The sequence below is a fragment of the Lepidochelys kempii genome, chromosome 4, assembly GCF_965140265.1.
Source record: "Lepidochelys kempii isolate rLepKem1 chromosome 4, rLepKem1.hap2, whole genome shotgun sequence".
In the NCBI taxonomy this organism is placed as follows: domain Eukaryota; kingdom Metazoa; phylum Chordata; order Testudines; family Cheloniidae; genus Lepidochelys; species Lepidochelys kempii.
The window spans coordinates 81,877,683-81,892,370 of record NC_133259.1 but is presented as its reverse complement, the minus strand read 5'-3'; positions in this window follow the sequence as shown (position 1 = coordinate 81,892,370).

Below are 14,688 nucleotides of genomic sequence, written 5' to 3'. Positions count from 1 at the left end.
TCTTCAGAATTTTAAGCTCTTCAAGTGGATTACCATCTGAAAAGTGCTGTTTTCAAAGACCAATTAAGACTGCATTATCATTGCTTTTCACCAAAGAACAATGATAATACCAGCATTATCAAGGTCTAGTCCAAAGCTAATACAAGCTTCAAATTAGGATCTCAACTGATCTCTTAATGTGTATTATAAAAGCAAAGAGTCTATGCTCAGACATGTCCTTTTAAAAATATTTTATCCTTCTGGCAAGGGAATTTAAATGTGTAGCAATAATGATGAAATTTAATTGGTGACATGGAGCTGCAGGTAACTACAATTCTTTTTTACTTTCTAGTCTGAATGTTTCTTGAAGTCACTTATGTCATAAGATTTTGCAATTATAACTTAGCTACAATATTTTGTCAATTTAAAATATTTTAATTGAACTTCAGTTCCCAAAAAGATGCCAAGGGCTCTTAATCTGGGTAGAGAAAATGTGGATAAATGAGGATGAAAGTGTCAAGGTGGCAACATTTTCTCCTTTCAAATTCATGTTTACTGGAAATTATCATGTGCTAAGGCAATCATCTACAAATGGGAAATATAAGGGGACAAAACAAATTCCCAAATCTGCAATTTAGCTGATTTGTATTATGTAGGAATTAACTTACTCCTTCAAACCTCTCTGAACTCTACAGAAAACATTAGGGGATTTATGTGACTTCACTTACAATAGAACATAACTCAACTACATTTAGATAGGGTTTTTTTTAAGACTATATTGTCCATGTCCTTGTCAATATGAATTGGCTTAAAAGGCAGATGAAAATACTATCTGGTTATGATTACCTTTTAACTGTGCCTTCCTAAATAATTATTTGCTAACAAAGACTAAGTGAAAATGGCTATGTGCAAACATTAGAATTGGTGGCACAGAAACACTTGGGTCTGTCTCATCCATCTCATGTTGTAGTTTTTCAGTTTTATCTATTAGTTTGGATTTTTTCCCTTTTCTCTGCATTTACTTTTTTTTTCCGGTGGATGCACTTCCTTCTTTAACTTTGCCTCTTAACCACTGTTGGCACAGTTCTGCTAGCAGGAGCAGGTATGAACTGTACAGCTGGGAATCCCCTAAGCATCATGGCCCAGATCCACAGATGGGCAGTAAAATGCCTAGGAAGTCAGTGGAATAGCAGTTGGGATCTACAAAGCCTGAGCCTAGGATCCCCATACAATGACTGGTGAGAGATAGGCACCTAAGAATAAGATGCACAAAAGCCAGTATACTAGATGGGGAGCCACTTAAGACAGCCAATGGGAGATGCTGACAAGAGTGGTGTTCCCTAAGCCTTGTTGCTCTCAGGGAGTGCAGTGCCTAATGCCAGGATGCAGGAAAGTGCCTATCTCTGTTTGCAATCCATGGTTTCCTGGAGTCAGGCAGCTTAGCTGCTTAAGCTGTTTCTTGCAAGAAGGAGTTAAGCAGGTGCCTGCCTCCACACAAAATGGCATGGGGAAAGAGTGAGAAGGACAACAGTCTCCCTTATAACTGTTAGTGCCATGGTTAGGGTACAGAAAGCAATAACCAAAGAAGGGGTTTGTTAAAGAATTTCTCCAGTATGTAGCAGACTTTTTATATGCCGAGCTACTGTAGGTGCTGATATCCAATTTTGCATCTAATGGAGATGCAAAGTCAAGGAAGAGTTTTGAGTTTTGCTTCTGTATTTGGTTACAGCATTCTGGGGACTGGAGTTGTCCCCCCATATTGGATCCAAGAGGCAGATATTGTTTCTGGGCTACATCCGTAGCCCTCTGTCCAAGTAGTCTCTGCTGTTCAGGCAACACAAACTGACCTGAAAAGATGGGTACCTGGGGATTGCCCTACCACAGGAGAATCCTCAAGAGCTGTAGAGCTATTGTAACTGGTGTTATGCCACTGCCCTAGTGTAGAGGGCATATTGGTGGTGATCTGGGGCATGGGCTTTACCAGTGCCAGATAGAGAAACTTTTTTCTGCTCCTTAGATCCAGCATCTCAGTCAGTTTGTGTGGAATCCTAAGGATCTGGGTCTCTGTTTTTAATACTACTGAAGAAAATATCTGTTTTCCATGTCTTATCTAGTTCAATACAAGTTTTGATATTTTGTTTGTTTGTTTTGTTTTAAATTGACAGAGAGTAAAGCACCTTGGGACATGTTGTGTAAAAGAACTGTTTGTATTTGCACTGCTTTGTTTACCTGTGAGCAGCAATCAATATTGCTTGTATTTCACCCTGTTCATCTACCAAATGTGCTCTTAGAATATCATCTTTTACTATCTATTCCTCGTAGCAAGTCAATGCTTATTTGTAATGCTTATCATCTTCTTACTGAAGACTTAAAATCTTTAGGTCTGTACATTTCTCTTAGTGAGAGAACTGAAAAGGCTGAAGTTGGTATACTGAGAGGGCATAACATGGATTGGCGTTGGAAATACAAGTGGTTCTTGGATGGTTTAACTCTCATGTTCGGTAATAAACAAGACAAGACCCTATGTATTCTGTGGCAAGCTGGATCTAAGTTTTGCAGCAAGGACCCAGGAGAGCTGGTAAAAACATTTTAATTGAATTTTTGAACATTTGCAACCGGCTCTAGTCTCTATATTCTGCAGCAATTTGGCAAAAAATATTGCACATTCTAGTGCAGTTTCCGAGACATTTTTAAAAGGGAGGTTTTATTGAATCAGGTATGAAATCAAATAATAAAAGCACTACAGCAGCCCTTATATTATGCTCTTATAATATCGTGTTATGTTGTCCCCACCTTTTCCATTTTTAGTACGCCCCAGATTGTCATCTGGAGGTTTCTTGGTAGATTTGTTATCAGATTACCAGAAAGGCCAGATCCAAAGCCAATTGAAGTTAACACAAAGACTCCTGTTGACTTCAATGAGCTTTGGATCAGGATGTTATTGCACTTTGAATGCCCCTAAATCTGCTATCATATGTCAATCATTTTCTTGAAATTGTCATAACTCAGGCATCATTGTTGCTCATATTTCATGAACATAAATGTGTACTGAGAACAGTTATGAAAAAAGACTAATCCATAAATCCTGCACTGCTGAACATATAGAAAATCTGAAGAACTATCCCCTGATGTGGGGGGGACAATTAGCACAGAAAGACCAGAGGCATGAGAATGTGCAGAGACTCCTGACCCTGTGGATCTCCGTGTGGAATGCCAAGTCCTACTTCTCCATGTGCTATTCTAACCTCCCTCATTCTTGTAAAAATGGTCAAATCAATGGCTATGCCATCATTGGTCCCTTAGTCACTGGCCACACAGTACAATCCCCTCCAAAAATGGTACAAGCCATCGATACAAAATTAATGCTAAAGCAATATTAATTTATACTATACTTTCCACTGTTACTTAGGTCAGAATACCCCCTAGACCAACTGACTCACAGTGCTTCCCCTATCAGCCACTTCCTCTTAGATTTTGTGGAGATTCAGATGTGTTTATGCACAGCAGCAGCATAAAAGGTTGTGTTTTTTTCTCGACTCCCCCCACTTCTCACACCCTGTCTCATTTTCATGTATTTGCTTTCCTCCATGGTTTGCCACAGAATAGAGGGGACCATTTGGCCCTATATGATCAGAACAGTCATTTCACTGTTTCAAAGTTAAGACCCATTGGGCTATTATTAAATAAATGTTTCCTCTGGAGAATTCGGGCCAGATCCTGACCTCATTGACACTGGTGTACATCCTGTGGAATCCCACTGACTTCAAGTGTTTCACGCTTTGTAAAACTGAGCTTAGTGTCCTTTGGTAATAAATACAAAATATGTATAAGAGAGAAGGATGTTAGCTAACCTCCAACAATGACAGGGACATTCCTACCCTTGATTTGTACACAAGAGCCCCTGATCCTGTACCTGCTGAAATCAATGGAAAGACTCCCATTGGAATGCATCCGATGAAGTGAGCTGTAGCTCACGAAAGCTTATGCTCAAATAAATGTGTTAGTCTCTAAGGTGCCACAAGTCCTCCTTTTTATTGGTTTCAATAGGTGCTGGATTGAGTCCAGATTCTCCAGGGAGCTGCCTTGTTATAAAATCTCCCTGAGCTGCACCACCTACAGCACTGGCAGATGATGATGTGATGTCTCTCCCAGAATGGTTGCTTCCTGTAGTGATTTAATCTAACATGGCGAGGCAAGTCAAGCATACAATTAAAATACACTTCCTTTTGGCTTCTAAGCACACATGTGATTTGCTAAAGTTAACTGAAGTTTGCTGCTGTTCAGATGATCTCTCATATAATTATTATTCTAATTTAAATAGCATAAATTAAGCAACATTTTAGTCAATTTCATGTATCTCTTTTAAGCCTGTTTCCTCTGTTTATTTTTATCATTTTATTGTCTCTGCCACTGTTGTCTGATATCCCCCCAGCTCTGTGCCTCGCACTGTCTGCCCATGGCCACCATAACCTTTTTATTTCTAGCACTTAGCTGATCCTATCCTAAATGCCTTTTATCCCTCACTGAATGTAATCTGACCACTTAACTTCCACATATCTATCCCCTTCTTCTGTCCTCTTCTTTTACAAGGGTATTGACTCCCCAGTGTTTTCCTTTTCACTTTTACTATGTGCTTCTTATTTCCTGCAGACTGAAAAAGGCCCCTAGGCAAGCCATAATCTGTAATCATATTTACCATTTCCAGTGTTTGTTTTAGAAATCGTTTTTTATCTTGTAGCCAGCACATTGACATTTATTCTTTGTTTTTAATGTTACAGATTTTTTTTTTAAGCAAACTGAGATAGCTGACTTGATGACAAAGAGCTGCCTGTCTGCCACAGGGCTGCCAACAAGGGGACTTAATCTTAAAACTAACCCTTGGGAAGGGAGCATTCAGGGCCTGTTTCAGATCTCACATACATTGGTAGAAATCAGGAATAATGCCACGAAACCAATGGAATTATGCTGCTGTAAAGCAGGTGGAATGTAAGACTGGAATCTGGCCCTTTGGAAGGTTTTGCTGTGCTTATACAAGCTGCAAACTAATCCCCCTCCTTCCTCATTCATAAACTTCAGGCCCATTGAAGGAAGGTGGTGCAAGTCTAGCCAGAGAAATGTGGAACTCTTAAGGAGGAGAAGGGGCAACCCCAAGAAAGAAAGACTTGACAACAATGCACAAATAGAAGCCCAGTGAGTAGAGCTGGTTGGAAATGTGACAGAACATCCTTCTGTCAGAAAATTCTCCTTTTTCAAAAGCTAAAAGCTTTCTGGGGTCCTGTCCGTTTTGATGACATTTTGTTCCAGCAGGAAAAAATGAAAAAACAAACAAACTTTTATAACATTTTCAGAATGAACGTTTCGATTTTCCATTTCAAAATGACTTTTCATTTCCAAATGTATTTAAATTCATTTGTATAACATGAAATAAAAATGTTTCCAGGGGTCCAAAACACATTTCTTTCAAAATTTCCTGAAAACAACATTTAAAATGTTTGATTCTGTTCAGTTTTGGAATAGAAACATTTTCAAAATCATGGCATTTCCTCTGAAACAGAAAATTCTGTTCCTGCCCAGCTCTATGAGGGAGCATAATGGGAGACGGGGAGAGAGTGAAGGCTAAAGTAAAATAACTTTCCTGACTTTTCCATCTTTGGGGAGAGTGGAGATGATTTCATTTTATAGCACTCAGATTCAAAAATTTTTAAAATGACTCTGTTAGTTTCATACCAAACCTCAGCACATCCCCTGTAAGAACAAGAAATTGTGTATGTTTGCTGTAGTGTTCCTCAGATAAATCCTCCTACAGAGTCATCTTGTTCCGGGAGAAGAGAGTTAAAGTTATGTTAAGTGAAGAAACAGACTTTCTGGATTTGTTTGGCAGGAATTATTCATGCACCCTGACACAACTTAAAAGGTTTGCAAAGTTCTAAAATGAATAATTCTGGAGATGCCTCTTTGGAAGGATTAAGATGCAGAAAAGATTCGGCTTCAGGTTTTTAATCAGTGAAGCATCATGCACTCCTGCTTTTAGGGAATTCTTGTAATCTGCCTTCTCTTTCTCAATCTTGTTCATTTGGTACAGCGACTCTTTCAGCTGTATTAGTAATAATTTACTTTTTCTCTTCAAAGGGTTACTACATTTTTCTCATTTTCTGATGCCCGTTCAGGTGCACAGTGTAAATGGAGAAGCGGGGGAGGAGGGGGAGAGACTGTGATTCAGCAAGACAGCAACTCATGACTAGCCTACACTGGTGGCAACAGGACAATCAATGTGTTTATAATAGCTCTGACCTTTGCTCTAGTAAGCCCTTTTATTTTATTTTAAAAGAGATGGAATATGTATTCCTGCCTAGGTACAAGTTTTTTTTCATAGACCAATAGGAGGTCTTACTGTGGCAGAACTCAGTCAATGAGTTCCTTTAATATTCTTGTACTCAGTGGGTAAGAGAGAAACGATAATTCTGGCAAATGCCTTGATCGGGTTTTCAATACAAGATGTTGCAAGAAGTCGCTATATAATAGTGCTGTCTTTAGGAAGGAAAGAAGAGTGCTCCAGAACATTTAATGAAATATTCGCACATATCATACCAATTATCCATAATTTTTAGGAACTCATTCAAAGCACTCAGCTACTTGATTATTATAATTACTGTACATTCCATATCTCTGAAGAGCACCAGCTTCCTAATAAGGAGGAAGAAATCTGTCTAGAGGCATGCTCTAACAAAACAATAGAAAATAGCCCAATAACAATGCCCTTTTCATGGTGCTTACCATGCCTGACTGCTGTGTAAGCAAAAGCACAGCAAACTTTTAATGTGAATTAAGAAAATTCACTTGATACCTGGGAGCTTAGGAGGTCAGAGAGAAAAACATGCCTTGTGAGACAGCTTTGCACATAAGTGGATTCAATTATATGTTTGCAATCAGAACAATGCACCAGCCTACACTTTGTGTTTCTGTAAAGTAATCTTCCTGAAAAACAAACTGACTTTATTATTAGTCTTATTGCTCCTGTTACAGTACTTCAATAGAAGTTGTAAACTATTTTCATTTTTTTATTTTGTGATAAAAAGATAGTTCACATTACTGTACTCAGAAACTAAATGTTACATTTATATATTCTTCTTTTTTTTTCAGCAGAAGTTTGCATCCATAATCAGTCCCTCTATTTCAAACAATATTACAGCAAAATCCTATCAAGGGATGTGTGTTTTCTGAAGATATTCCTTGATCCTACAATCCAACTGGATTTTCTCTGGAAGCTTTTTCTTCTTTCTAAAATATAAATGTATTGACTCGTGTGCTCATAAAGGTACTGGATTGATAGTCCTGGAAACTTAATTCCTTTATGCAAAAGAGGGACACAGCAACAGTACAAATTGCCCTACACTCCCACCACCAATTTACTTCAACACTAACACACACAGCAGTACAGGGGGCAGTTGGAATGGGGCAGGTGTGTAGCCAGGGGCAGAGGATTCAATGTTATGTGACTCCTGTAGGCCTCTGCCATGTTATGGTTCTCAAAGGGCTACTTCAACCAATAGGATACCCAAATACTGAGCCTGGGCACAGACCTGAGGATTTGGTCCTTAGTACAAGTTTTTTTTCCATTAGTGTGGTGGAGTTTTTGAGCTAAGCTCTGTATATCTCCATATTAGAAATTGTACTGAAACCTTTAAATCAACACATATGTGCAACTGAACATAAAAATGTATTTGGTTACTACAAAATGAACTGGATTTGAGCTGATGTACTAAGTGAAAGTTTCCTTTAGGCATTGCCAATCCCCTGAGTTATCCAGCCTGCAGCTACCTGGAAATGTTGTTAAATGTAATGAGGTATATTCTGCCCTAAGTGATACCTTGAAACCCTGTTGACTTCAGTAGAGATGCAGCTGTGTCATTGTGGGCAGAATTGTGCCCTCTGATGCACCCTAGTAATATATAAATATTTTATTGCCACATGCAATTTTTTTTTTAACTATGATCAGCTCTACAGATTAAGAGCCACTTTTGCTGCAGAGAACTGTAATTCCATTCTGTCTTTCACATCAACATCATCTCCAGAATGACCAGCTGGGCTCAATTTCCAGAATCTTTTACTGCAGTTTCTGGAACCTTAACCCCTTCCCCCTCCCAACAACCACTACTCATTCGCATTCATAAGGGCACAGACTACAATGTCCTTTTCTGGTGGGGTGAGTAGAAAACAAAGGGAGAAGCCAAGCAGGAGATGTGGGTTGGTAATGGTAGTGGTCACAGGGAGGAATTAGGACTTTGAGTGACAATCATCTCCCAGGGCTGTTGCTGGAGCAGAACTCAGTACAGTCAATTCACAGGCAGGATATAAATTGGCCTGGTTGAGATTTACAAAAATTATTTAATTTGTATCAAGGACCAGGATCCCATTGTGCTAGGTCCTGTACAAACACAGGACAAAAGATGGTCCCTTCTCCAAAGACCTTATAATCTAAGTAAAACAAGAGACAAAAGCTGGATATAAACAAGGGAGCATGAGGAAACTAGGAGACAATACTAATTTCATTAGTTTCAGCACACCAGTTGCCTAATAGTTTTGATTTTTTTTTAAGCATCACGAAAAGGAGAATTGTAAAAGAGGACAATGAAGTGGCTTTGCAGATATTTCTGGGGAGCTCCTCCCAAGCATGAGAGGCAGCATGGGAGAAAGCACTAATCGTTGATGAATTTAGTGACCTTTTGGCCACAATCTCATATTTCCTAGCTCTGTGAGCCAAGCCGTGTTGTTTCCAAATTACTTAAGGCCAGATTTTGTCACTCTTTCTCACACTGAATGGTATCTTGCTCAATAAGTGATTCTACTGATTTCAATGAGCTTTCTTATACAAGTCGCTTCTCATCAGTGGGACTAAGGGGTTCACAATTTGGCCCAATGTGAGTACGTGTTGCAGAATCAGACCCCTAGTGTTTTTCTAATATTCTTTTCAATATGAATATTGTGCAGAAACTGTAAGATAGTGAATTATCAGGACTATGTAAACATAGTACAGTACTTCTATTTTAATATTTCCAGCATTTCTGAATAAAAACATTTTGCATATATCAGATGATGTCACTCCTGGGGTATTTATGGATAAAATTATTTTCTTTGGTTTGTTATCTGCAGTATGACTCTCTGTTCCTCATTTTGCGTTTGTTCCACCTGTGAAATGAGTACAAAATGTATAATACAAATCTACAGTAAGGATCAGAGCAGAAGTTTTCCCTTCATTTTTGTTCTTTATAGCTTCAGTTACTTGTCATACAACCAGGGTGAAGAATCACAAACATAGTTGCCTTCTAACACTAAACAAGAAACATTACTAGAATAAGAAAATAGCTGACTAAAGCTACTTCCTCTCTGTCTCTCTGTTGTCCTCTTCCTATCTAGAGTATGCTTTTGACTGTCTTTGACTGTCTTTAATGAAACAGTACACATTTCCTGACCAAGTACTATTTTATTCTGATGAGCACAGAGGCCCAGATCCTCAAAGGTATTTAGGTGCCTAACTCCAATTGAAATCCACTGAAGGAGGTAGGCATCTACCTAACTTTGAGGATCTGGACCACTGTATCTAGGTTATGGCTGTGTCATGTTGCAAATTATTATCAAATATTTGGGGCCAAATTTTGCTCGCTTTTACAACATGCCACTTCATGGGGCACATTGTTCATGTCAAAGGGTGCTCTGCTTGAAAGCATTGCAATTGTAGACATTTGGAACTAAATTCTTCTCCCTTAAGGGGGTGGCCCAGGTGTAATGAGAATCAGCATTTGTCCACAAATGTTTTCTGAAAGTGCTGAGTGTTCTCAGAGTGCTCTTTTTCTTTAATAAGGGCTGCTCAGTGGGATAAAAAAATGCAAAAGAGCCTCTTAATTAACATTATCCATCTTTGGAATATAATAATATCAAACCATCTCCAATTAGACTTTCAGTAAATTGAAACTGATATTGTAAACAGAGTGTTTGACAGTGATTAGCAAAGCTCTGTGAAGAATGCAATCATTGAATGCTATGCCAGTTATTCATTGAAGGTAGACCTCAGAGATGTCTAACCAGAAAAAGATTATGATGACAAAGTTGAGGATGCATTACATTACATCAGAATATCCTGCAAAAGTGTGGGAACAAACTGTAGCATTTTCTATAAACACATTACTGTGAACAAATTATTATTTTGTCTTGATTTTTTCACCCACAGACTTTAATGAGCTTCACAAATAATGAGAAGTTTAGTAAAAAATATATTAAAAACACATTTTCCTTGGAGAAGTACAGCAAACAAAAATTCTGCTTGTAATAAAACAGACTATGGCTAGCCATTGCATCATGCTCATTAAGGGCTGCATTTATAATTGTTTTAATAATGATTTTCCAGATTGCTTTAATGATTCATAATGGGCTCAGTCTTCCAGTTCATGCAGGGCTGGCCTTACCATGAGGCGAACTGAGGTGGCCACTTCAGGTGCCAGACTGGGGGAGGGCGCCACTAGGACCCAGAGTGTAGAAAATTGTGTCTGCTGCTGGTGCATATGTATTCTCTCTGCTCTAGATGCACAGAGATGGTGGAGTGCTGTGCTGGAGGACAGAGTGCACAAGAGACATAACAGGGAGGGAGGAGAAAAGTGAGAGGGAACAACAGAAAGCAGCAGGAACTGCAGGGAGAGAGAGGAGAAATCTCTTATGTACCTCTCCTGCACCCCCAGGAGCCTGGACTGATTAATCTCAGCTTCACAGGGAGCTTCCTGTTTCCTGCTGCTTCCCTGAACCCACTTGAGGAGAACAGGAAGTCAACTGAAGTAGTAGGAGCCACTTAGGCCCTTAAGACGCTGATATCTTCCGTCACTCAGGCCCTGCTACCAGCCTACTTATTTGGCCCCTTCAATTGAGTGTTGAGAGCCACTATAGCTGGCACAGAACAGCAGTCATGAGTGAAAGAAGAAAACGCCCCTCTGGGGCAGCATTCAGAAAAAGAAAGAAAGCAAAGGAAGCTTTTCTATCGAAGCAGGAAGGAGCTCTCCTGAGATGCATAGACACAAATGTTCACGGTGAGCCTTCCAGCCCCAGTGAGGATGTGAGTGATGAGGCGATGCCTGATCTTCCAGTTAGTCAGAGTGCAGGTGACCTGGCAGCTACTGCAGCATCCATATCTCCATCTCAAATGGATGTAACCATGCACATTCCTGAAGAAAAGTGTAGATCAGAGAAGAGTGTGGTGGAGGCACAAGAAACAGCTGCTGATGAGTTTAGTTCCTTAAGTCTAGATGATCCAGGACTGTGGACCCACTTGAGCAGTAGCCTGAGGGACTTCCTTGTACTGCATGGGCTGCAGCAAGTGAAAAACTTCATGTTCCCCAAAGACAATGAAAATAGAAGTTTCCATCCAACACATTACTGGCGTGAAATCCCCAGTGCTGACAAAGTGGAGAGGCCATGGCTTATGTACTCAAAAACCCAGAATGTTGCATGCCGTTTTGTTGCAAACTCTTCCAGTCTAATGTTCCAGCCACATTGGATTCTACAGGAACAAAGGACTGGAAAAATCTGGCTAGAAATCTGGCATGCCATGAGAAGGCAGCAAATCACCAGAGAGCATTCCATAGGTGGAAAGAGCTTGAGTTGAGACTAAAGTTAAAGGCCACCATAGATGATCAGCATCAAGAGAAGATTGCATCAGAGTCTCTTTACTGGCAAAATGTTCTGAAAAGGCTCATTGCCATTGTGAGAGTGTGTGCTACCCAAAACCTAGCACTGTGTGGCACTTCAGATCAGCTGTATGTGCCAAACAATGGAAAGTGCCCTAAAATTGTGGAGCTGATGGCTGAGTTTGATGCTGTACTCCAGGAGCATCTAAGAAGAGTCACCACCCAAGAAATGTACACACACCACTACGTTGGAAAAACAATTCAAAATGAGATCATACTGTTACTGGCAACAAAATTGTGACAAAAATAAGATTGTGGCAGATCTGAAGTCAGGAAGATATTACTCTGTTATTCTGGACTGCACACCTGACATCAGCCATACGGAACAAATGACTTTAATGGTTGAATTCTTTAACCAGGTGCTAGATTGTGCAATACAGTCAGTTGAAGAACATTTCATGCAGCAAAAGGAACACAGCAGTATATTTGGGATGTTGTATGATATTCCAAAACTCCTCACTATACCCGAAGAAGACCTACACCAGTAATGCAGGGCACTAGAAACAGTGTTGACACATGATGATATGCACGATATTGATATGAGTGATTTAGGTGATGAACTGAAAGCCCTTTCAAGATACATTTCAGCAGGATCAACTCCAAAGGCTTTTCTGGAACATATATGCACAAATAAGATGATCACCCTCTTTCCAAATGTTTTTGTTGCTCTGGACATACTTCTAACAGTTCCTGTAACAGTTGCCAGTGGAGAACGCAGCTTCTCCAAGCTGAAGTTAATAAAAACCACATCTACGCTCCACAATGACACAGGAGAGGCTGTTCGGCCTTGCAACCATCTCAATAGAGCATGAGCTGGCCCAGACTGTGGCCCTTCAGCAGGAAGCAGTTCAAGTCTTTGCAACCAAGAAGGTACGGAAAGCACCACTTTGATTATTCAAACAGATAAAAAAGCCAGAGTTTACTATGCAGACAAGAAAAGTTACATTTGCTGTTCAGGCGTTTGAAAGTTAAGTGTTACTTAAATTTTTTGAACAAGGCATTTTAAGTTGTTAGTTCTCCTTTATTGGGGTAGATAGCAGAGCAGTACCATGAGAGGAGCAGAACAGGAAGAAGGCAGAACTGAGAACTTTCAAAGTTTTGGCCCAAGCGAGGGGGCATGGGGGCGTCATTTGAGCTCCCCGCCTCAGATGCCAAAATGTTGTGGGCTGGCCCTGAGTTCCTGGGCACCCAAAGCTCGTTGAGGTAAAGAGGAGTTTAGATTATATATGGAATGGAGGGCAGGGTCCAATATATGTGTTTTATACAAGCATATTTGTACCTTTTTCTTTTGTATCATGATGACCTATGTATAAACCTCAATTGGCCCAGTCACAACCTCCACATTCAAGGTCCAGACCAGCCTCTTATTCTCATGGGGCTAAATCACGTATCTCATGCAGGCACACATTGTTGGGAGACGGATTAAAGTGCCTCCCCCACCTTGCATGGCCAGTATAAAGGAGGCTCAGAATTACAGCTTCTGTGCCCCAGAAAATGTTAGGGGTTACTATCCAGCTAATCCTCTGGGAGCAACTTGCCAGAAAGGGGGAGGCAAGGAGTAAGTGGAGTGATGGCTCCACCCCTTCTAGGCATCAGCCCACAGGCATTAAACTGGCTGCATCCTAATGAAGGAGGAGGGAATATGCTGCACTTTAAAAATGAATTTAGCAAATTGCTCTCCCTTGGTACAACAAGGAACTCCACAAAGTATTCTGATCCAGGGTAGTCCTATATAACATAATAAGGAAATCAGTAATGGGCACACAGGACTGAGCCCTCAGTTCTTGCTTGGCCAAAACTCCCATTGATTTCAAAGGTAGTTTTGATGGAACGGCAGGATAGAGCTGAATGCAGTTCTGAAAATTCCATAAGTGACAACTGATATTACCTTTCCTTAGTATTGTCAATGGAAAAACAGTCTCAACCACTAGCTTCCTGATCTTTTAAAATTCCTCCTGACTTGTAAAAATATGATTTACAGAGAGTGGGGAAAGGGATTCCTTTTCATTTGGTAGCAGTTCCATATATTATGCTCCAAAGTCTTGGAAACAGCTATGGTATAAGTGGCTGAATAATATACCAGACGGGTTTCTGTTCCTGTAAAACTGAACTACGCTTGACCTCAAAGATAATTTTGCCATATTGTAGCTATTGCTACAACAAGAAGATTCAGATGAAATTATACTGATGTCTGTGATCTACATAATCAGTCATTTCAAGTTTTATAAATAATTTCTGCTATGCTGTGAGTGTTTGCCATTTGCATTTCACAAAGTCTGTGGTAAGACAATTAATATTTCTGGGGAGGGGGAAATAGATTAAATATAATTACTCTCCTAGAAGCATGATTTTTTTGCTATTTTTTCAATTCATTGTGTAATTTGCAGGACACATCTTATTTGTAAAAAGAAAAAAACATGCTCTAAGGGATACAACAGTAATTCCTTTCAAACTAAGTGGGGTTAAAAATACATTGATGATTGGTTAGGAGTAATGCTGTTAGTGTAGAATCTGTCAAACAAACGATAAGCAGAGTAAAAATGCTACTAGACCACATGTAGCCTGCATTTTTCACATCTGTAAATTGTAATTTCAGTATTTGAAACATTTTGAGAATAAATGCCACAGGCAATAATATCTTGCTTAAACTTTTTCATGGTACAGCTGTTTGCAACTTTAAAATGGATGCAACTACATCCATTCCTAAGCCTCAAGAAGTAAAATGACAGCTACAAGTGCCTTGAAGAAATATGTGCTCCTGTTTGCATTGTCCTGCAGGTTACTCCTGAAGTGCATTAAATCTGCAGTATGGTAACTTCAATTTTAAAGAGAGCATTATGCAAAAAAATTATATCATGGCATCAAGGGACAATATTATTTACATTTGGAGCCCAATCCTGGTCCCACTGGAGCCAGTGCAAAACTCCTGTTGACTTCAGAGGGAACAGGAACCGGGTCTTTGCTGTAAACACTTCGCTTT